Source organism: Plecotus auritus (assembly GCF_963455305.1).
Source record: "Plecotus auritus genome assembly, chromosome: 7".
Lineage (NCBI taxonomy): Eukaryota > Metazoa > Chordata > Mammalia > Chiroptera > Vespertilionidae > Plecotus > Plecotus auritus.
In genome coordinates, this window is record NC_137774.1 from 51466426 (window position 1) to 51488656 (window position 22231).

The window sequence follows — 22231 nt, forward strand, 5'->3', positions numbered from 1 at the left end:
TCGGGGGAAAGGTGCAAGCTAGAGATTGATCACAATGGCCATTGACTTAATCAATCCTGCCCATGTAATGAAACCTCCATAAAAAATTCAGAATGACAAGATTGGGAGAGCTTTTGGTTGGTAAACACGCTAAAGTGCTGGGAGGGTGGCAGCTCAGAGCAGGCATGGCTCCCACACCACCTCGCCCTCACCCCTTGCCCTATGCATCACTTCCATCTGGCTGTTCCTGAGTTGTAGCCTTTACAAAAAACAAAACAAACAAACAAAAACCCCAATAATTATAAGTAAAGCACTTTTCCAATTCCAGCAAGTGGTCAAACCTGAGGGGGTGAGCCTTGATTTATAGTCACCTGGTCAGAGTATAGGTAGACCTGGAGACTCCTTTGTGGCTGGCATGTGAAGTGAAGGCAGTCTTATGGGACTGAGCCCTTAACCTCTGGGCTCTGTGCTTAATGTCAGAGTTGATTGAACTGTGGGTACCCAGCTGGTGTTGGAGAATTGGAGACATGGCAGTGGAACAATGCATTTGAATTATTGGGGGGGAAACCCACATGAGAAGGAATCCTTGTCTGACTAGGCAGTGAGGGTTGGGACGGTTTCCCCACCACTGCCTTCGGAGTCAGTGTGGCTGCTAGTTTGCCCATCTAAGGGAAGTACACTGTGTGTTACTTGACCAAGTCATTGCCTTAGAATAGCTACTTTGTGGGAAACCAACCTGAGTACCAAATCCTGGCACTACACCCACATTCTTGGCTTTGTTACAAAGAAAAATTATACTTTGGAACAATGTCTAACGTGTTCAGATTGAGGTTAACTGGGGCTTGGTGATGGCTTGAGGGCCCTGTCGCTGCTCTGATGCTGTGATTCATTCATTGATCTTAGTCAGTTTGACTCGTTATACACCAGTGTCTAAGTCGCACCCAGCATGACCACAGAAACTGCTGGCCATTATGCACAGGCAGACACCGGAGGATCAAGCAGGGTTGGATGGTGTTTTGATTCGGGGGAGAAAGATACAGGGACATATGATGAATTTATTGGTAGGACCCATACATCAGATGAGCCCCCTTATCCCTCAGAGACAGAATGTGATGGGCTGGAATGCTGCAAATTCTGTGTTCTCTGAGCCTATAATGCTTCCCAGTTTTTCTAATTCCCAGAGACTTACATATTCATGGTTCACTTCTAGTTCCTGACATGTTCTCTGTTTTACTCTACATCTCCAGACCTGAACTCAGCCTCTGCTGAGAGAGAGAGAGAGAGAGAGAGAGAGAGAGAGAGAGAGAGAGAGAGACCCAGCAGCTTGAGGGGGACGGAGGGAGGAGATGAAGAGGGAGTGAGGCTGAGGGGGAGAGGGGAAGGGTAATGGGAGAAAAGGAGCAAAAAAGTTTAAAACAATTGTTTTTCACTGAAAACAAAAAGTTTAATATTTCACTGAAAGCATGTGGTCATGGGAAGGTGTTCTGTCGTTGACTTTATTCCTCTTTTATCCTTTTGGCCTTTTCCATTCCCCTCCCTCATCACTGCCATCTCTCCTCCACATTCCTTCCCTCCAATAAGTGAAGAATTAATGACAAAATTTGAATGTCACCCTTTTCCATTCCCGAATAACTTAATAGATCACTGTCTGCATACACTTTCTGTGAAGAGGCAGAAAGTAAATATTTTCATCTTTACAGGACGTATGGTCTCTGTCAAACCTGCTCCACTGCTGTGACGGTGCAGTGAGAGCCCAGACAGGCAGCACATCCCGCTGGCCACCTGGGTTTGCTGAAGCTCGCTTTACATCATGGTTATCACCATGTGTTTGGCTGTTACATCACCCAAAAGGGACAGACATTATGTACCTCCTGATGGCGGTACACACCACTGCTGGGAGGGAGAATCGAGGGGAAGGAAGCAAACCTGAACCTGGCTGAGTCTCTACCTCTGACTGCTCTCAGGGGATTCAGGAGATGCCATCCATCACCACAAGGATGCACACAGAACAGTGAAGACGGTCACAGGGGGAGCGCCACTCAGCCAGAAGCCAGGCTCATGGCTGGTGAGTGCAGCAGGGGTGGCGGGAGCCTCTCTCGCCTCTGCAGCAGCGTTAAGGACCCCTCAGGGGATGTCCACCTGTGGGAAGCCAGTGGACATACCACAAGGGGTCCCGGACTGTGAGAGGGAGCAAGCTGGGCTGAGGAACCCGCCCCCCACCCCCCAGTGCACAAATGCTATGCACCGGGCCTCTAGTAGAACCATAAAGAATTATTTAGGCCCTAGCTTGTTTGGCTCAGTGGATGGAGGGTCAGCCTGTGGACTGAAGGGTCCCAGATTTGATTCTGGGTTGCAGGCTTGATTCCCAGTGGGGGGTGTGCAGGAGGCAGCTGATCAATGATTCTCTCATCATTGATGTTTCTATCTCTCTCTCCCTCTCCTTTTCTCTCTGAAATAAATAAAAATATATTTTAAAAAATAATTATTTAGTTCTGATGAAAATGGGAGCTCTACTCTTTCCCTGCACTTGCCAGCTTGTGAGAGTGACAGCGATTCCAATTCCACCAGTCCCCAACTCCAGCACAATACATGCCCCTCTTATCCTGTTGCACTCACCAAATCACACCATTGCTAATGACTTGGACTTCCAGTGACAAGTCTACTGCCAGCATTTCCCCTGGTATATCCTCTTTGTCTGCTGCCTCCTCACAGCATAGACAATGACTTCAAATTTCAGGCTTACTTGATCACACACTCTGAAGCTAAATATGACCTTGGGCAAGAAATATTGAGGGAAGAAATGCATTAGACATTATTTGCTTGTGTTTAATCTGCAGTATTTGTGTTGAGATCCTAGGTCTGCTTCTAAAATCCATCTGCTAGTCCCTAATCTAACCCGAGCTTGTTACCTGGTGTTTCCCAGAGCCTCTGTCTAACTTCCTGCCTCTTTTTCCCAGTTCCTTAGCCCGGTTTTCTGACTCTGAGCTCTAGGAAGACCTGAACGTTTACTTACCTAGAATGTACCTGTTCTCTTTTCCAAAGCCTATTTCTCAGATCTTGATACTTTTTAGCTGCCTGGCACTCTGTTCCTTAGCTGATCACACCTAGCTTAATGGATCTCTCTCAATATTACCTTTACCTATCACTATCAGTCTATGATTAAGTATTTACACCAAGGTAATGAGAGATGAAGACTAGACTCAGTTACCCCCAAATTCATTCTATTTTAAGTTATGCACAGTAAACATACACCATGGAGTTGTGACTTTAAATGAGCTCCTGCTGAATACACAGAGGTTGTATAATAAGGCATGACAGTCGGGTCACATAGATGTTTTCTGCTGCCTATTCAGAGCAAGTGTTTGACAGTCACTTGCGCCAGATTACGGTGAAATGGTTAAGGTGGGGTATTGAGTTCAATAGATAGTATGAAAAGCCCCTCTTTTAGCTTTTGCTATGTGTCAGCTCAGTGACTTTGGGAAAATTACCTAACCTCTCAGAATCTCAGTTTCCTCATCTGTAAAATGAGGATGGTATTAGTACCCACCTGTGGTATGTCCCTGGTTCCTGGTACAAAGTGCCTCAAACCTTCAATTTCCTGAGTGGTAATGGTGATAGAACATCTTTCGTTGTAGTGAGATAGCTTTAGGGTGGGAACTGGTCACCAGAAAGACAAAGCCTTGATTGGAAGCTTGACACCCTCAGTCCCACCCCATTCACCTCCAACTTGCCAGGAGGGGAAAAAGGCTTGAGATTGTTAGTCGCCAATGCCAATGATTTTGTCCACCACACCTATGCAATAAAACCTCTATTTAAACCCCTAATCAGCTCAGCCAGTGTTGCTCAATGGTTGAGCATCTACCCATGAACCAAGGGGTTGCTGGTTTGATTCCCAGTCAGGGCATATGCCTAGAATTGTCAGCTCAATCTCCAGTAGAGGGTGTGCAGGAGGCAGCCAATCGATGATCTTTCTATCTCATTGATGTTTCTATCTCTCTATCCCTCTCCCTTCCTCTGTCTCTAAAAATCAATAAAAACATAAAAAATATTATCCTATACTAGAGGCCAGATGCACAAAATTCGTGCACTTGTGGGGGTCCCTCAGCCTGTCCTGTGCCCTCTCACAGTCCAGGTGCCCTTGGGGGATGTCTGACTGACTGCTTAGGCCCGGTCCCCCCAGGGAGAGGGCCTAAGCCATCAGTCAGACATCCCTAGTGCTGCTGCAGAGGTGGTAGAGGCTCCCACCACCACCGCTGTGCTCTCCAGCCATGAGCCTGGCTTCTGGCTGAGCGGCACTCCCCCTGTGGGAGCACACTGACCACTGGGGGGGGGGGGGGGGGGGCAGCATCTGTGTTGAGTGTCTGCCCTCTGATGGTCAGTGCACAACATAGCAACTGGTCTTTCTGCTGTTCAGTCTATTTGCATATTAGCCTTCTATTTTATAGGATAATAAAAGCATAATATGCTAAGTGTCTGGTGGGCCATTCAACCAATCAAAGCATAATATGCTAATGATATGCTAAGACTGCTCAACTGCTCATTATGATGTTCACTGACCACAAGGAGGCAGATGCTCCAACCAGTAGGTTAGCTTGCTGCTGGGGTCTGGCTGCTCAGGACTGGGTGAGACAGGCTGGATAGGCCCTGGAGCCCTCCTGCAGTCCCTCCCCAGCTGGTCAACTTCCCGCATCCCTCCCTGGCCCCGTTCATGCACTGGTGGGGTCCCTTGGCCTGGCCTGTGCCCTCTTGCAATCTGGGCTGAGGGATTCCCCCCCCACACACACAAGTTCAACAGATTTTGTGCACTGGGCCTCTAGTTAAAAATAAAAATAAATAAAACCCATAATCAATGGGGTTAGAAGAGGGTCTGGCGGGTGAATATGTGGAGATGCTAGGAGGGTGGCATACCCAGAGAGGGCATGGAAGCGCTGCATCCTTGCCCTATGCATCTCCATTTGGCTGTTACTGAGTTGCATCCTTTATAATAAACAGATGATAGTAAGTAAAGTGCTTTCTTGAGTTCTGTGAGTTGTTCTCTGAATTTATAGCCAGCTGATCAAAAGTATCAGTGACAAGCTGTGACTTGTGATTGGCATCTGAAATGGGGGAGTCTTGCAGGACTAAGCCCTTAACATGTAGTCACTGACCCTAACTCCAGGTAAATAGTGTCAGAATCAATTGAATTGTAGGACAGCTAGCTGGTGTAGGAGAGTTGAAAGGACACTATGCATTTGTTGTCAAAAGTGTTATGAGTAAAAACAGTTCATTTCCACCTCATAGAGTCATTATGGAAATGCAATTAGATAAAGTCTATAAAATGCTTAGAGCTGAACATTAATGTGAATGCTTAGCCACCCACAACATTGAGTTTTCTCTGGGACTTTGGAGTATTGTTTGACCATTTATTTATATACTAGAGGCCCAGTGTATGAAATTCCTGCCCTGGGGGGGCGGGGGTGTCCCTCAGCCCAGCCTGCACACTCTCCAATCTGGGACCTCTTGGGGGATGTCCAACTGCCGGTTTAAACCAGCACAATCCAGGACTGCTGGCTCCCAACTGCTCGCCTGCCTGCCTTCCTGATTTCCCCTAACTGCTTCTTCCTGCCAGCCTGATCACCCCCTAACCACTCCCCTGCCAGCCTGATTGATGCCTAACTGCTCCCCTACAGGCCTGGTCCCCCCCAACTGCCCTTCCCTGCAGGCCTGGTCCCCCCAACTGCCCTCCCCTGCAGGCCTGATCCCCCCAACTGCCCTCCCCTGCAGGCCTGATTCCCCTCAACTGCCCTCCCCTGCAGGCCTGGTTCCTCTCAACTGCCCTCCCCTGCAGGCCTGGTCCCCCTCAACTGCCCTCCCCTGCAGGCCTGGTCCCCCCCCACACACATACAACTGCCCTCCCTTGCCAGCCTGGTCACCCCTAACTGCCCTCCCCTGCAGGCTTGGTCCCTCCCAACTGCCCTCCCCTGCTGGCCATCTTGTGGTGGCCATCTTGTGTCCACATGGGGGTGGCCATCTTTGACCACATGGGGGCGGCAATCTTGTGTGTTGGAGTGACAGTCAATTTGAATATTAGTCTTTTATTAGATAGGATTAGAATCAGACTTTTTCCTAAATCATATGCTGGATTTTTATTAAAAATATCATTAAGCATGTTCTAAGACAGTTGTAAACAGAGTCCAACTGTTTTTTAAGCTGGAGCCCCCAGTATTTTGGTTCACAAATCATGTTCATGTACTGTTAGTCATAATAGTAAATAGTAGCAATTTCTTTATAAAATATTTAAATGTGAAATAAAAAGGGGTTATACTGATTTGTTTTCTCTCATCAAGTGGATAACCTGGCACTCCCTTCCCTTTGGGGTGGGCAAACTCCATTTGCAGACAACTACTGTAAGGGCTTGGGCCAAATGAGCTCTCAGACAGCACTGTGGGGCAGGGCCAAATCACAGGGGTATCCTGGATGAACTTGAACTACAGAGGCCAACACTGTTTGAGGGCCTAGACCAGTGGTCGGCAAACTGTGGCTCGTGAGCCACATGCAGCTCACGAGCCGTGGTTTGCCGCTCTGTTGACTAATGAGTTTGCCGACCACTGGGATAGGGGCTTAATCACAAGGAACAACAACAGCCTGTAATTATTGGAAACAAGAGTCTAGGTCAGTGGTCGGCAAACTCATTAGTCAAACTCACAAGCTGCAGTTTGCCGACCACTGGCCTAGACCACCAACAGCTCTCGGCCATCTGTTTGAATTAGTTGAATTACATGGGAAGCAGTGGCCTGCAAGGAGGAAATTTGTATTTAATTACCTGGGAAGAAGACAGGAAAACGCAGAAGATGATGAGGCCTATGTATTAATATAGTCCACAAGAGTGGAGGGCTACAGGCAGAGGCTAAGGGAGACTTCCATGAGGACTTGGGAGGTATGACACTGCTAAATGCTGGGCTCTTCCCTCTGGTTATTAGCTCTTGCTTGAGCATCATGGACGAATGCAAGGAATTCTTGGTTCCTCTATGGTTGGAAGCTCTGAGAACTTTGGGAGACAGCCCCTGCTGAGACCTGGCATTCTTACAGAGAGCACCAGGTGGCCCCCAAGTATCTGCAGAGGTAAGTTATTACTGCAAATGGGCTGGAGCAGAAAGACTACTTATGTATGAATTCTCAACATGTGTCTAAATCATTCCCAAAATAACTTGGTTGGGGGCGAAGGTAGAATTCTCATTTTAGTACATGCAACACAATAAACCAGTTAGATTTAGTCACTGGGAGCCCAGAACCTCCTTGATTGTACACTTCAGTTTCTAGTATGGGCACTAGGGCCAAGGTTTAGTGGCCCATTTATTGCCTGGATGAACGTGGGAGGAAGCATCTGAAGATACAAGACCCTGGGGATAACAGTTGCTCTCAAACATTGTGGCTTCCAGAGGGTAAGTTCACATTCCATAAGGGTAAACACTCAAGTAAAGTTTCCATTTCCTTTGCTAAGGAAATCATCACAGTGAGTTTCTTATGTGGCCATAGCAGAGATCTCTACCAGAGGTCAGACCAAACCATGTAGCTTGACCATGAGTTATATTTGGCCAACATAATGTTTCAAAAATCTGAATAGGATAATCTTTAGATGGGTCATGTGCCCTGTCCTTCATCATAAACCAAACAACTTCTTCTCAAATAGTTAGTCCGTTGCTCTCCTTTACTTGGTTTGCCTGGTTCCCAAATCACTTGAACTTTCAGTACCTGCTTCTTTCTAGTGCCCATTTCACCATCAGAAGAATGCAAGCATGTCAGTCAGGAGGAAGGTTCTGGAGCCCAGTTTGGAGGAGGAGCACCAGACTGGGGCTGCTAAGAAGTCCACTGAGGGTGTTCATTCTTCTACCTGGGACAACTTGCTCTGAATCTCTCTCTCTGGGTCTCAGTTTATGTTAGTGTAGAGTGGGAGAATCAGACCGGCTGCTCTTCCAAAAAGCCACACTCCCTTTTTTTCCTAATGTGCTGTAATCTCAGAGTCCTCACTGTTAGGTCAGTAGGCTGACTGGCAAAGTGAGAAAATGGTGGACCCAGAATCAGAAGCACTTTCTGCTTTGTCACTAGTTCACACTGTAAAGAAAATGAGGGACTGAGTTTGATGATCTGCAAAGACCCTTCCAGCTCTTTCCTCCAGTGATTCCAATTTTCTACATGTGCAGGGGAACACATTCTTCTAGTGTTTTCCGATGGTCTTACGTGACCCTGCTAATGGTTATCAACCTGTGGGTCGAGACCCACAGGTTGAGAACCGCTGCTGTAGAGCCTAAGACCATCGGAAAACACAGATATTTACATTACGATTCATTAACAGTAGCAAAATTATAGTTATGAAGTAGCAACAAAAATAATTTTATGGTTGGGGGTCACCACAACATGAGGAACTGTATTAAAGGGTAGTGGCATTAGAAAGGTTGAGAACCACTGCTCTAAAGTATTGAGTTGAGCAGATAATGCTGGTTCCCTATCAGACTCCCAGAATTGTACAGGAATATACCTTCTTTCTGCTAATTTAGGAGAAACCGATGAGCTGATTCTAATTATTCTTAGCCAGTGGGTTTTAACATTGATAGGCTGAAGCATTTTTTAAAAATATGCCTGATTTTACCCACACAGGTTGACTTGATTGGTCTGAAGTGTGTCTGGGCATTGTGAGAACTAAAAAATCACTCAGGTGATTCTAATATGCAACCAAGAAGCCAGACCCCTGATCTAAGCCAGTGGTCAGCAAACTATGGCTCACGAGCCACATGCGGCTCGTGAGCCGTGGTTTGCCGCTCTGTTAACTAATGAGTTTGCCAACCTCTGGGATAGGGGCTTAATCACAAGGAACAATAACAGCCTGTAATTATTGGAATCGAGAGTCTAGGTCAGCGGTTGGCAAACTCATTAGTCAACAGAGTGGCAAACCGCGACTCAGGAGCCGCATGTGGCTTGAGAGCTGCAGTTTGCCGACCACTGATCTAAGCCAATCATGCTAATCCCATCCTTTCCACTAGTAACTGGCTTAAGGGAGGCTTGTGATGCTTTCTAGCCAATTAGTCACACTGAGGACCTGCTGGGGAAAGTTTTTTGTTGTTGTTCTTAAGCAGAGGTGAGAGTTGTCTGGCTCTGAACACTGTTGGACCTCACTTGCTGCCATCCTGAGGAGGGGCCACCTCTTAGAGAACAAAGCAAGGGCACCACAGAGAAGCAGGCCTAGAGCCTGGAGCCAGCACTCCTAACCCTGCCCCTTTCATACAACGTGGGTGTGAGATGGTGACTCTTATTGTTTATATTCAGCTGAATTAGGGTTCTCTGTTACTACCTATCAAAGGGGTCTTAGCAGAAACCGTAAGTGATGCAGCTAAAATCACACTTGAGACAAATGTGGATTCAGGTCTTCTGATCTTAGCTCCGGGCTCTTTCCACAAAATCACACTATTCTCTGAGAACCCTAGGCAGGATCTCTGGACCAGAAAAATGCCCACGGACCCACTTTGGGCCAGCAATTAGGAAAGAGAATCACTACCATTGCATCTTATGAATTGAATTGTCTTGCTCTTACAAAGTGTGATGGCTAATTTTATGTGTCAGCTTGACTGGGGGAAGGGATTCCCAGACAGCTGGTAAGACGTTATTTGTGGGTATATTTGTGAGGGTGTTTCTGGATGAGATTAGCATTTGAATCAACAGACTAAGTTAAGAAGGTTTTGCTCACCAATGCAATTGACACAGTCCAATCCACTGAGGCTCTGAATAGAAAACAAGGAGGCAGAAGAAGGATGAATTTGCTCTCTGCTTGGCTTGAGACATTCATGTTCTCCTGCTCTTGGCCATTGGCCCTCTTTCTGGTTCTCCAGCCTTTAGACTTAGACTGGGTTATACCACCACTATTCTGGTTCTTTAGCTTGAATATGATGGATCTTGGGACTTTTTTGTCTCTGTAATTACATGAGCCTATTCCTAAAATAAGTCTCTCCTCTCCTCTTTTCTTCTTTTTCTCCTCTTCCTCCTCCTCCTCCTTCTTCCTCTTCTCTCTCTCTCTCTCTCTCTCTCTCTCTCTCTCTCTCCACCCCCTCACCTGCCAGTTTCTTTTTCTCTAGAGAATGACAATATAAAAAGTGTTTTGAGTTTGTTTACTAGCAACTTTCGAACCAACCACATTAAACTGGGGGTGGGGTAGAGAGTGTAAAGGTGGAGAATCACATATATCATTTTTCTAAACATGTAATTGGGCATGTCCCTATTTAAATTGAGGAACAACTAAGTCACTTTATAGAATTAATGAGGAGGGAAGACCTTCGGGAGCCAGATGATAAAATGTACATAGTTTTCTGAATACACAAGAAGGGATGCTTCACTCTAGAAGGGTGAAGTAATTAGAAATGGCTGTGTTAATTTCAGGCTTCCTTAGACACACCAGGGGGTGAAGTGCCTGAGTGGGTAGAGTCCGCTGAAAATGAACACATAGTGGAGGGAATGAGTGACATGGAGGAATGTAATGGATAGTGCCTGTGGGCAAGCAAGCAGAGGAAAGTTTCAAACATGAGGCAATTTGTCAGAAGGTGAAGCCAACTGTGATGGATGACATTTTTCTCTCTCATATGAATAAACTATTGTATCCCTGGGGGCACAAATCAAGGTGGTACTCATTTTAAAAATGACACACTGGTTGTTTAAAAAAATGCAAATCATGGAGCACTGCACTGGATGTGTCACTGTGGATCTACCATTCAAATACAATAAAAACGGGGTATGTGTATCCAGTGAGAAGAATGAATTAACCATTCAGATGACTGCTTGATTTTGTGTTTTATTTTAACTGAGATGTGGTTATATATGAAGGCAATAGAACAAATTGTCAGTCAGTTTACCCGGTCTAATCAATTAAGACAGTTGGAAAAAAAAAATTTATCATTAACTATTTGGTGTATTTATCACTTTAATATCCAATTGGATCAATATTTATGAACCCAATTCATTCTTTAGGAATAACTAAATAACTAAATGGGCACCTCATCTCCTTCTGCATTCCAACTTTTTCATCTCCAAAGGGAACATGAGTCTAAAAAATCCATAGAATATACATGTTTACTTCATTTGCTAGGAATTGTGGTGGCATGCCAGCTGTAATTGTTATCATTATCTCATAAAATTGATTTCAAGGTGAGGACCACCATTAGGCTAAGATCTTACTTATGAGAAAAAGAAAAGCAACTCCTTGTGTCTAGGGCTTAATGTTAGGAACTGCCTTAGCAACAATAAAACCCAACTTATTCATCTACAGGTATGTTTCTGGTGGTCTTTATCTCAAGGTTATTGACACTGATTAGATAGAAAATTAGTGAGAAATCCATCCAAAGTGCCAAATATTTCTGAATAACTGTTTAGGACCTTACTAGGAAAACAAAAATCTGGATTTGTGAGGGAATGTTTGCTTCAGTGTAAAGTTAATGAGGAGTGATTGTCCTTGGTCACTCTTTCAGATTTTGTAGCCATCTTTATGGACTCTACTTATGACCAGATTTTCATGGCCTTTCCCCAATAAAATTCTTGTATGGTTGTCCACAAATGCTCTACAGGTCAACCAAAATGGTTGATTTCTGAGTCTATTCTAATGTTGACTCACCAAACACTGGACTGAACTAATTCCTTAATCAGGACACATTATAGGACCTTAAAGATCATCTCATCCAACCATGGTATTCTACTCAAGGCAGAATGAAAGGAAGCTCATAGGACAAATGGGTTGTCTGAAATTACCCAATGATTAGCAGCAGATTAGGATTGATAACCCAGTTCTACTGGCTCCTAATTTAGTGCTCTCTCCACAGTCACTTAGCTGATCAAACATGTTAAGTTATGAAGTAGCATTTTTATTTATTGGAACAAAACAATTTGATTAGTATCGCTTAATATATTACATGTAACTAAATTTCAAAGAGCCACATGTTGAGAATTTTTATTAATATTCTAAATGTATTATTTATGTATGTGTTCAACAAAATTTTTCATTGCCTCCTATTTTTTATTTCCTTCTAAACTTTTTGACCTGCTATATACTTACTCAATAAATACTAAAAAGAGATAACAGTCTAGAAGGTAGCCAGATGTGTACATAAAGGATAAATTTAAATAATAATGTTAAGAAGTTAAGAATAAAATTAAAAATAAATTAAAAATATTAAAAAGTTAGCTGAATATCTTTAAATAGTACATAATAAGGAGCATGGGAGTTGGGGGCAGGTGGGAAGGGAAGATGACCTCCAGCTGTGAAATAAGGAAAATCTCACATAGAAGAGGGGGCATTTGCACTGAGGGATGGCAGGAGCTCGGACACTAAGAGGGGGAAAGGGCGATTCAGCTGGAGAGAAGAGTGTGAACTGGGCAAATTGTTCTAAAACAGAGTCTTAGCTGTTGGTGTATTAATACACTGGCAACAGGAACTGGCAGAATAGTGAGTCTCTGCCATCTACACACTCTGACCCTTCCCCTCCCTTTACTATTCACCTTGATAAACTTTGCAGGTAGTTTCACCAAATATTCTTTATTGACACATTGTCCTTTCCTAAACTCCTGGGAATAGTAAATATACTTAGCTCAGGATTATTCCAAATTTCAATGTATATAAAATGTCAATTTACTTTATGTGATCTAATTACAGAAACACATCAATCTCAAGAAAGAAAACAGAAAACACACACACCCTACTTACCTCACCTAGGACCATTGACATGTTAACCCTTCCCTGGGGCGGGCTTCAGCCTTAGAGGCACTCCGATTTCTTTGTTAGTCATCCGTATTTCCCAGAATGCCACCTGAATTCTCCTGCTGACCAAGCCCACGTTGGGGCTTCCTCTGTGACTGAGATGCTTCCCTCTTTCCCAGCGCGACGAACCTACCCCCGGGAGAGCCCCAGGCCCAGGCTCTGACCTTGGAAACTGTCCCAGCGCATCCCTCTCAGATTCTGTCTTTCAAGCCCACTTTTTCACCCACCCAGTTACAAGTTAGCGGGTCCTCTCCAGGCTCACCTGGAGGAGCAAGACCAGTGGCTGCCTTCTTGTGTCTCTGGGCCCTTGTGGCTGCCTTGTGTTCTCCCTGGCGTCACGTTTGCTGTAAGGCACCATCATCTTTGGTTGATTTTGATCTCCCATGGGCCTCTTTTCTTGGCCCAACCTCTCTTCCTGTATTTCACTGCTGTTACCGCAGTCCAATGTGATTTTTATACAGAGCAGCTTTCATTTCTAGATCATCTCAGTTTGAGCCTCAATTGGAGTGTTTTTCCTGGGAGTCCACCTTGGAAGGGGAATGTGAAGGACGAAGGCATTTTGTGCAATGTGGAGGCGTGCAGAGAAGAATATTTCCTTATTCCACGCTGTTGTGCCCGGAGACCCTCTGTAAATGTATCATCATCAATGGAGGACTCTGCACCTGAGCGTCCCTCTGTGATGATTCACTCCACCTCCCTCACTATCTTAGCAATTACACAGAAACCCTAATACTTTCCCAGTTCTGTCCATTTTATTAAATCAGCAGAAATGTGTGACCTTATACAGATGGTAGGTCTGTACCAAACTCAGGGGAGGAAGAGTTTTAAACCCCGGAGGTGCAGAGTGTGCTTCCCCATGCTGAGGAAAGGACGGAGATCATTTCTCTTAGAACTTTCCTGTGTGGGCACCTCCGTTTTTAGATATGTACTGACATTTTTATATCTAGTTCTTTTTCTCCCCTTCTACCTTTATAAGGTGATGCATATCAGCATCTAAAATAGTGTCTGACACGCACTCAGTTGGCAGTAAATACTGTTATAATGCATTCTGCGCAGCTGCACAGGGGTCAGAGCAGGGCAAGGAGGCTCAGGAATGGCCCCTTCCCTGCGTTTATGCTGTTCCTAGAAGTGATTAAACATGGACCCAGTCACGTAAGCAGAATGAGTGAGTGTCATAGTGAGGGCAGTGTTTGTTGCTTGTTCCTTTTGGGCTCTTCACACTCAAGAAGCAGCATGGAGAGGGGTCCTTGCGCCAGGTGCAGTCTTATCTGTCTGAATTATGAAAAGTCAGGGTCAGTGGTGAGGGAACAGGACTAAGGCCAGAGTTGTAATATCAGGGCTTAAAGAGCTTTTCATGTCAAAGTCCATCTTATGAACTCCTGGCCAGTACCTGTCTATACTTAAAAGAGGGCTCTCTCTGGCCGGCATGGCTCAGTGGTTGAGCATCGACCTATGAACCAGGAGGTCACAGTTCAATTCCCAGTCAGGGCACATGTCCTGGTTGCAGGCTCGATCCCCAGTGTGGGGCATGTAGGACGCAGCTGATCGATGATTCTCTCTAATCACTTGATGTTTCTATCTCTCTCCCTCTCCCTTCCTCTCTGAAATCAATAAAAATATATTTAAAGAAAAAGAGGGCTCTCAGAACTCCATTTTTTGGTCTGACATCATGCACCTTTCCATGGTGGGGGTGTGTCTCATTGAATGATTCCGATAAAATAGGTTTCTCTCATTGTCAGCATGCTGAGGTCCGTAGGTTATTTGCATCTGCATTTTGCAGAGGAGTTAGTCGCCTGGCTGCACTTCTTAGCTTAGAAACCTGTAGTCCCACCACTGCATGGCCTCCTGTCCTTGGAAAGAGAACGGGACACAGGTGGACGTGTGCCCACAGGTGGCTCAGTTCTGCTCAGCAGGAAGAGGCCATTGGGAAGCACTGAGCCAGACACTGGAATATGCATAGTTAAAAAATTAAGTCAGTGGCACTATGCTAGTCATTTAATATCAGACCAGTTTTCATTTTCTTTCCATGTGTTTTGGGGGGAGGCTTATGAAGATGGAGCACTATGCACTGAATGCAGTGGGGTAGACCTCATTATTCAGGCTGGTGCTAATGGCTGTCTGGTGCCACGGGCCCCAGATACCAACCTGGACCCTACCTCCAGAAGACCCTGGTCCCAGACCACAGTGCATGCCTTCCTAAGGATGAGAATAGGGCAGAAATGTCTTCTCCCATTAACACCTACAGGGTCTCCCAGAGAGAACTTAGGAAGCCAGTGTTCCCTGAAATTCTAGCAACAGCAAACTGAACATAATCAGGAGAAAGTGCTATCAGTCATCTCTGCTTTGGCCCAGCTATCTGGTACTTTGTCACTGTCATTTACCAGCCTTGGCCCAGAGCATTTTTAGCACAGTTTCACCATTTCTTTAAAAAAAAAAAAAAGGCCCTACTCTTATGCCCCCACCCTCTCTTTCTTTCTTTTGGACTTAAGACTCTTCCCCCCATGGCTGCTGCTGCCCTGAGATAAGAATGTGGCATTCTCTCCATCATTCCCCAATCAAACATTATCATAAGAAAGTGCCAGGCACCCATCAGCTCAGAGCCCCTGATTTATGCTCAAAGTTCGGATTATCTGCTGGGCTCCAAATCCCTTCAGACGGCCACCCAGATCAAAGAGAATCACAGCTTCACAGCTAGCAGATAAAATTCAAATATAGCTCCGTGCAATAGAATGACAGCCAGGATTTCTTAAAAATCTCCAAACTGCTTTAACCTCCTCATTTTGTCAGGAATTGTTCTTTATCCACAGTGTAGGGCCCACAGAGCAACCTCATTGTCAACTTTGCATTTTTCCTGCTGGGTTCTGCCTGGGAAGCCATTTATGGAGTTTGCTCCTGGGGAAGGAGTCTTTGTCCACCGGCAACTCCCTGCACTCAGCACAGGGCTGAGTCCAGCTCTGCCCAGAGCCCTGCAGTTGAGAAACATACAGGACATGGATCAGTCATACTTAACAACCAGTTGCTACCTTTGATAGTGTGTAGCCAGGAGAAAGCCAAGATTGAAAAGTAGTGTCTTCAATGTTAGGAGGCATCAGAGTGACAAAATGAAACGGAATACCTTGCTAAATCCAATCATTCAGCTCATTCACTCAGTAAATATTTGTCTCACATGCAAGTTTCTGGTGAACCAAAGAAATACATCATTGAAAAGGTTAATATCTAAGAAGAAAACAGTTACCTGGGGGAATCAAATAAAAAACATTGTGGATTTCCAGTCCAAGAGGAGAATCTGAACCCAATGGATTCAACTATGCCCTCCTCCCACTTCCCATCCCAGGTTTCTAGTCAATTGACCAAGGAATCTAGCCTAGACATGAAGGGGAATGCACGTCGCTACTGAAACTAAGAAAGGATTGTATCCAGCTGCCAGAAATGTTATGGAATTTCTGGAAAATACAAAGCAGGTGAGGTTACATGGAGGTTAAGAGTTTATTAATATGCAGGTCACCACCCTTGAGAAAATGTGCAAAAAGAGTAAAGAGAAGAGGAAGTCCCACTATTTTGAAGCAGCAGGGACTGAAGGCAAAGATAAACCAGAGGCATTGGCTGGCCGTGGAGAGAAATGCAGGGCCCTCTGACAAGGCGTGGAGATGAACTATCTGCGTGGGACTGGGATCCCTCCCAAGGGACCTTGGCTACCTTGGGCATGGAGGCATATTAAGTGAAGAAAGGGCAGTTGGTGAGTCTGGCTCCCTCCCCTTCAACAGGCTACCATAAAAAATGAAGTGGCATTTTCTACTGCTTCTGGCTTTTTTCAGCTTCAGCTTCTACCTGCCTGGCCACCTCTATCTCCATCTGCAACCTAACAGAATAAACCTGGAGGAAATCTCTGTCTCTGCCTCCATTTCTCTGGACTTGGGAGATTTGAACAGCAACCCAAACACACGGGTCCTCCCACTCCTGACACCAGGGGCTATGCTATCTGGAGAAAAATTACCAGGAGGCGTGCAGCAGGATTTCAACAGCCAGGGAGGGAGCCAAAGTTGCAGAACCTAGTGTTTTCTTTGGAAAAGATTTTTTGAAAGAAATATAGTAAAACTATACAATTTTTAAAATGTGTACTTCCAATAGGATTTTGGCAGAAATTGTATTTCTGAAACAAAAGCAAACATACAAATTCTCTCATCTTCCATATTGCAGACAGCAGAAAGTTACTTTACTTTTGGCACTAACACAAAAATATAGTTCAATTGTTTTGGTTTTTTGAATCTAAAGACTGCCAATATAGGAATAAAAACAGTTCTTAATAATTTGTGTGTTAAGGCTGTTATGTTCTAAAACAGTGTGTTCCAGCCTGGCCGGTTTGGATCAGTGGATAGAGCGTCAGCCTGCAGACTTATGGGTCCTGGGTTCGATTCTGGTCAAGGGCACGTACCTCGGTTGCAGGCTCCTCCCTGGTTAGGCCCTAGTCCGGGCTTCTGCAGGAGGCAACCAATCGATGTGTTTCTGTCACATTGATATTTCTCTCTGTCTTTCCCTTTCTCTTCCATTCTCTCTAAAAAACAATGGAAAAATAAAATAAAAAATAAAAAATAAAACACTGTGTTCCAGTCACACTTGGTTCAGATGGTGGCTGAGGTCTGCATATCTGACCACTTCTCTCTCACAATTTCCACTGACACTAACCAAATGGAGGGCAGAAGGAAAACTGCGTATCAGCATGAGAGTGGGCCATTACTCTTCTTTAGCTGGGATTTCACGGGCCCCAGCAGGCAAAGCCCAGGTGAGAGATCATGGAACAGAAAGGCCAAACCAATCATTCAAAGGAAAAATGGAAGGAAAGCCCACTGAGGAGGAAGTGAGAATCCCTTTCCCACCAAAGCATCTACTGGCTTCAAATCTAAGGCTGATGAGGACCATTTGAAGTTCAACCCTGACATCTGAGATTTACAGGGGTAGGAGTACCATAGCTCCAGCTCACTCACAGACAGCGACAGGGCCAGACTGTGGGCTAATCACTGGGCAGTGGGGTCCCCTGGAGGTGGGGCTCAACCCCTGCCAAACAGGAACTGTCCCAGCTTGTTTGGGATTGTCAAGGGGACAGGTTGCTCCTGGACAAAGAACGACATAGAGTGTCACATGACTTGTGAAGGAGCCTATCTCTGCTACCTAGAGTGGACGGAGATCTCACTCTCTAGAAAGGAACAACTGCAGAATGTCATCATGTTTGAAAAGAAAAGGCAATTGGAAGATTTACCTGAACTTTTGGAGCAAATACCACCCCCTATCCTCACCTTCTGCCCTGGTGAAATAGTTCTGTAAGAAACAAACAAAAAATTAATGAACTTTTAATTTTGGAATAATTTTAAATTTATAGAACATTTACAAAGATAATACAGAGAGTACCTGTATACTCTCACCCAGTTCCCCTAATGTTAGCTTCTTATATTATTATGGTGCATTAATCAAGATTTGATAACTATTAACTAAATGCCATGTATTTATTCTTCGGCTTTCACTAGGTTTTCAATTAAAGTCCTTTTCCTGTTTCAAGAGCCAATGAAGGATACCACATTGCATTCAGTCGTTGAGTTTTCTTCATTTTCTCTAGTCTAGTTTAGTCTTTCTTTCTCTTCTAAGATATTTCTAAGAGTACCTGATATTTTATGGAATGACTCTCAATTTGAGCTTGTGTGATATTTTTCTCAGGTAGGGCTATGGATTTAGGGTGATGGTGGAGGGGAGGGAAAACCACAGAGGTGTGAACCCTCCTCATCAGATCCCTAAGGAGCACATGATATAGTCAGGGTTTCCCAGTGGTTGTTGTTAGCCTTGATTGCCTGGGTAAAGTAGTGGGTACCAGGTTTCTTCACTCTAAAGTTACTGGGGTTTCCTTTCCATACTCTCTTATTTGGAAGAGAGTCCCTTAATCTAGCTACACTTAGAAAGAAGGATGGAGATTGTTACATTTCATCTCATGGAAGGAGTGTAACTAATATGTCTATTTCCATGTATATAGTAGTTGGAATTTTTCTATAAAGAAAATTTATTTCATTCCCCCATTTATTTATTTGTTCACTTATTTGTAATAATATGGACTCATGTGTATTTGCACTTGGGGTTAAAATTCAGTTCTACTTTTTTTGTTGCTGAAGTTGTTCCAAATTTGGCCACTGGGGCTCTTTCAGACTCCTGTACCCCTTTAACATGCCTCCATCCTTATATTTTCAACACTTTCTTGCTTTCTGTCTCTATAAGATACTCCTGGTTCTTCTTGTAATTTTCTTGTCTCAGTCCAAGAAAACTCCACTTCTCCAAGGATTCCCGTCCCTCTTATTTAGAGAATCGTACTTAGACATCAAGATCTATACCTGGGCTGTACTTTTTGGTCCTGGGATATCACTGTTTCTAGGTCCTCTCAGTGGACAGAGCTGGAAAACAGATGAATGTATGCTAACCCATGTAGGCACACATCTATATTTATTTCTGTGTGTGCGTGTTGAGCTAAGCATGAGTTCGCAGTGGTCTTCCAGTCTAATCTAGTGTTATATGGTTATCCCAGCCTTTCCAGTCTGCTGATTTGTCATTTTCCTCTCCAACAGTGAAAAACCTGGTCCCTGCTACCCACCATCCATTTACTTATTTGTTCAACCTCAGTATTTAAGTAGAGCAATTTCAGAATTGCTCATCTGTATCCCCATGAGCAGTAACTTTACCAGCTGGAGTACAGCACTTATATAGAGTTCCTTTGGTATTTAGCCTTATAGTCTGCAGGCAAACTGTGCTTTCCAGAGTGACTTAGGTGAGCTCCTCGCTTCCCCAACCCCTGCAGGGAGATTCCTTCTTACATAGCTAATGCGGTGAGTTCACAGTGTACACTTCATCTTGACTCTCTTGACAACCAGATTTTTTCTTTTTGAAATTTGCATACATTGAAATTCACTTTTATGATGCATAGTTCTATGGGTTTTAGCAGATGCATAGGATTATGATTTCACAATGCCAGTACCATGCAGAGCAGCCACCTGACTCTAAAGATTCCCCTGCACATCTCCTTGATAGCTCCCCAAGCCCTGGCCACTGAAAATCTGTTTTTCATCCTTATTGTTTTCCCTTTTCCAGACTATCACATAAATGAAATCATATAATATGTAGACTTTTGGGTCTTCTTATTTCTGGCAAATAAGAAGCATTTACTAATATCATTTATTCTTTTGACTCTCATATATATAGAAATTAAAACCTTCTCAAATTGTTTAGCTTGACATGATCACTCACTATGTAATAGTCTTAAGAATCAAACAAAATTAATTTTATGTGATTCCATATTCCTGCTTCTTATTTTACACATTGCCTTTCTCACAGTGACTTTAAATTATAACAGTGAATTATAATAAAACTAGAGGCCCAGTGCATGAAATTCGTGCACAGGGGGGGTGTGTATCCCTCAGCCGGCCTGCACCCTCTCCAATCTGGGACCCCTTGAGGGATGTCCAACTGCCCATTTAGGCCCAATCACCGGGATTGGGCCTAAACAGGTGGTTGGACATCCCTCTCACAATCAAGGACTACTGGCTCCCAACTTCTCACCTGCCTGCCTGCCTGATTGCCCCTAACTGCTTCTGCCTGCCAGCCTGATCACCCCCTAACCGTTCCCCTGCCAGCCTGATCAACGCCTAACTGCTCCCCTCTCGGCCCAGTTGTCCCTAACTGCCCTCCCCTGCAGGCCTGATCGCCCACAACTGCCCTCCCCTGCAGGCCTTATCACTCCTAACTGCCCTCCCTTGCCAGCCTGGTCACCCCCAACTGCCCTTCCCTGCAGGCTTGGTCACCCCCAACTGCCCTCCCCTGCAGACCTGGTCATCCCTAACTGCCCTCCCCTGCAGGCCTGGTCCCCCCAACTGCTGTACCCTGCAGGCCTGGTCCCCCCAACTTCCCTCCCCTGCAGGCCTGGGTCCCCCCCAACTGTCCTCCCCTGCTGGCCTGATTGCCCACAACTGCCCTCCCCTGCAGGCCTGGGTTCCCCCCCTCCACTGTTCTCCCCTGTTGGCCTGATCGCCCACAACTGCCCTCCCCTGCCGGCCATCTTGTGGTGGCCATCTTGTGTCCACATGAGGGCGGCCATCTTGTGTGTTGGAGTGATGGTCAATTTGCATATTACTCTTTTATTAGATATGACACAAGCCTCAAATACATCTGTCTCTCTTTTGTTTGGTGTTTCACATAATAAAAACAAATAGCCAAATGTTATTTATTTATTTGTTTTATTTTCATTAAATTTATTGGGTGACATCCTATACAATAAAAGAGTAATATGTAAATTAACCATCACTCTGCTACACCCACAAGCCACACCCACAAGCCACCCCCACCAGCCAATCAGGAGCGAATATGCAAATAAACCCAACCAAGATGGCTACGGCCACAGAGAGCAGGAGGGAGGCTTGGCTTTCCCTGGCAATGAAGGAAGCCAAGCTTTCTGGCTGCCCTTGCCGGCCTAGGCCTCCACTCAAGGCTACAAAGTTTCAATGATAGAAGATACATAAATCCCAAAAAATGGCTGCCGCCATGGAGCAAGCAGAAGGCTTGGCTCCGCTCCAGGCTACAAAGTTTCAATTGTAGAAGATAAATAAACCCCAGATACCAGGGCCTCCACTTGGGTCGCCAGGGGGCGTGGCCAGCCTGCAAACCACCACAGGCCCCTCGCCCAGGCTGCCTCACGCCCCATGGGAACCCCCACCCTGATCGAGGACACCCTTCAGGGCAAACCAGCTGGCCCCCACCCATGCACCAGGCCTCTATCCTATCTAATAAAAGAGTAATATGCAGATTGACTATCACTCCAACACACAAGATGGCTGCCCCCATGTGGTCAAAGATCCTTCCCCCATGTGGACACAAGATGACCACCACAAGATGGCCAGCAAGGAGGACATTTGGGAAGGACCAGGCCTGCAAGGGAGGGCAGTTGTGGGTGATCAGGCCAGCATGGGAGGGCAGTTGGGAGGGACCAGGCCTGCAAGGGAGGGCAGTTGGGGGTGATCAAGCCAGCAGAGGAGGGAAGTTGGGGGCAACCAGGCCTGCAGGGGAAGGCAGTTGGGAGGGACCCAGGCCTGCAGGGGAGAGCAGTTGGGAGGGGGGGGCAGGCCTGCAGGAGAGGGCAGTTGGGGGGGACCAGGCCTGCAGGGTAGGGCAGTTAGGGGTGACCAGGCCTGCAGGGGAGGGCAGTTAGGGGCAAACAGGCTGGCAGGGGAGCAGTTAGGCATCAATCAGGCTGACAGGGGAATGGTTAGGGGTGATCAGGCTGGCAGGCAGAAGTGGTTAGGGGCAATCAGGAAGGCAGGCAGGCGAGCAGTTGGGAGCCAGCAGTCCTGGATTGTGAGAGGGATGTCTGACTGCCTGTTTAGGCCCGATCCCACCAACGGGCAGTCAGACATCCCTCAAGGGGTCCCAGATTGGAGAGGGTGCAGGCTGGCCTGAGGGACA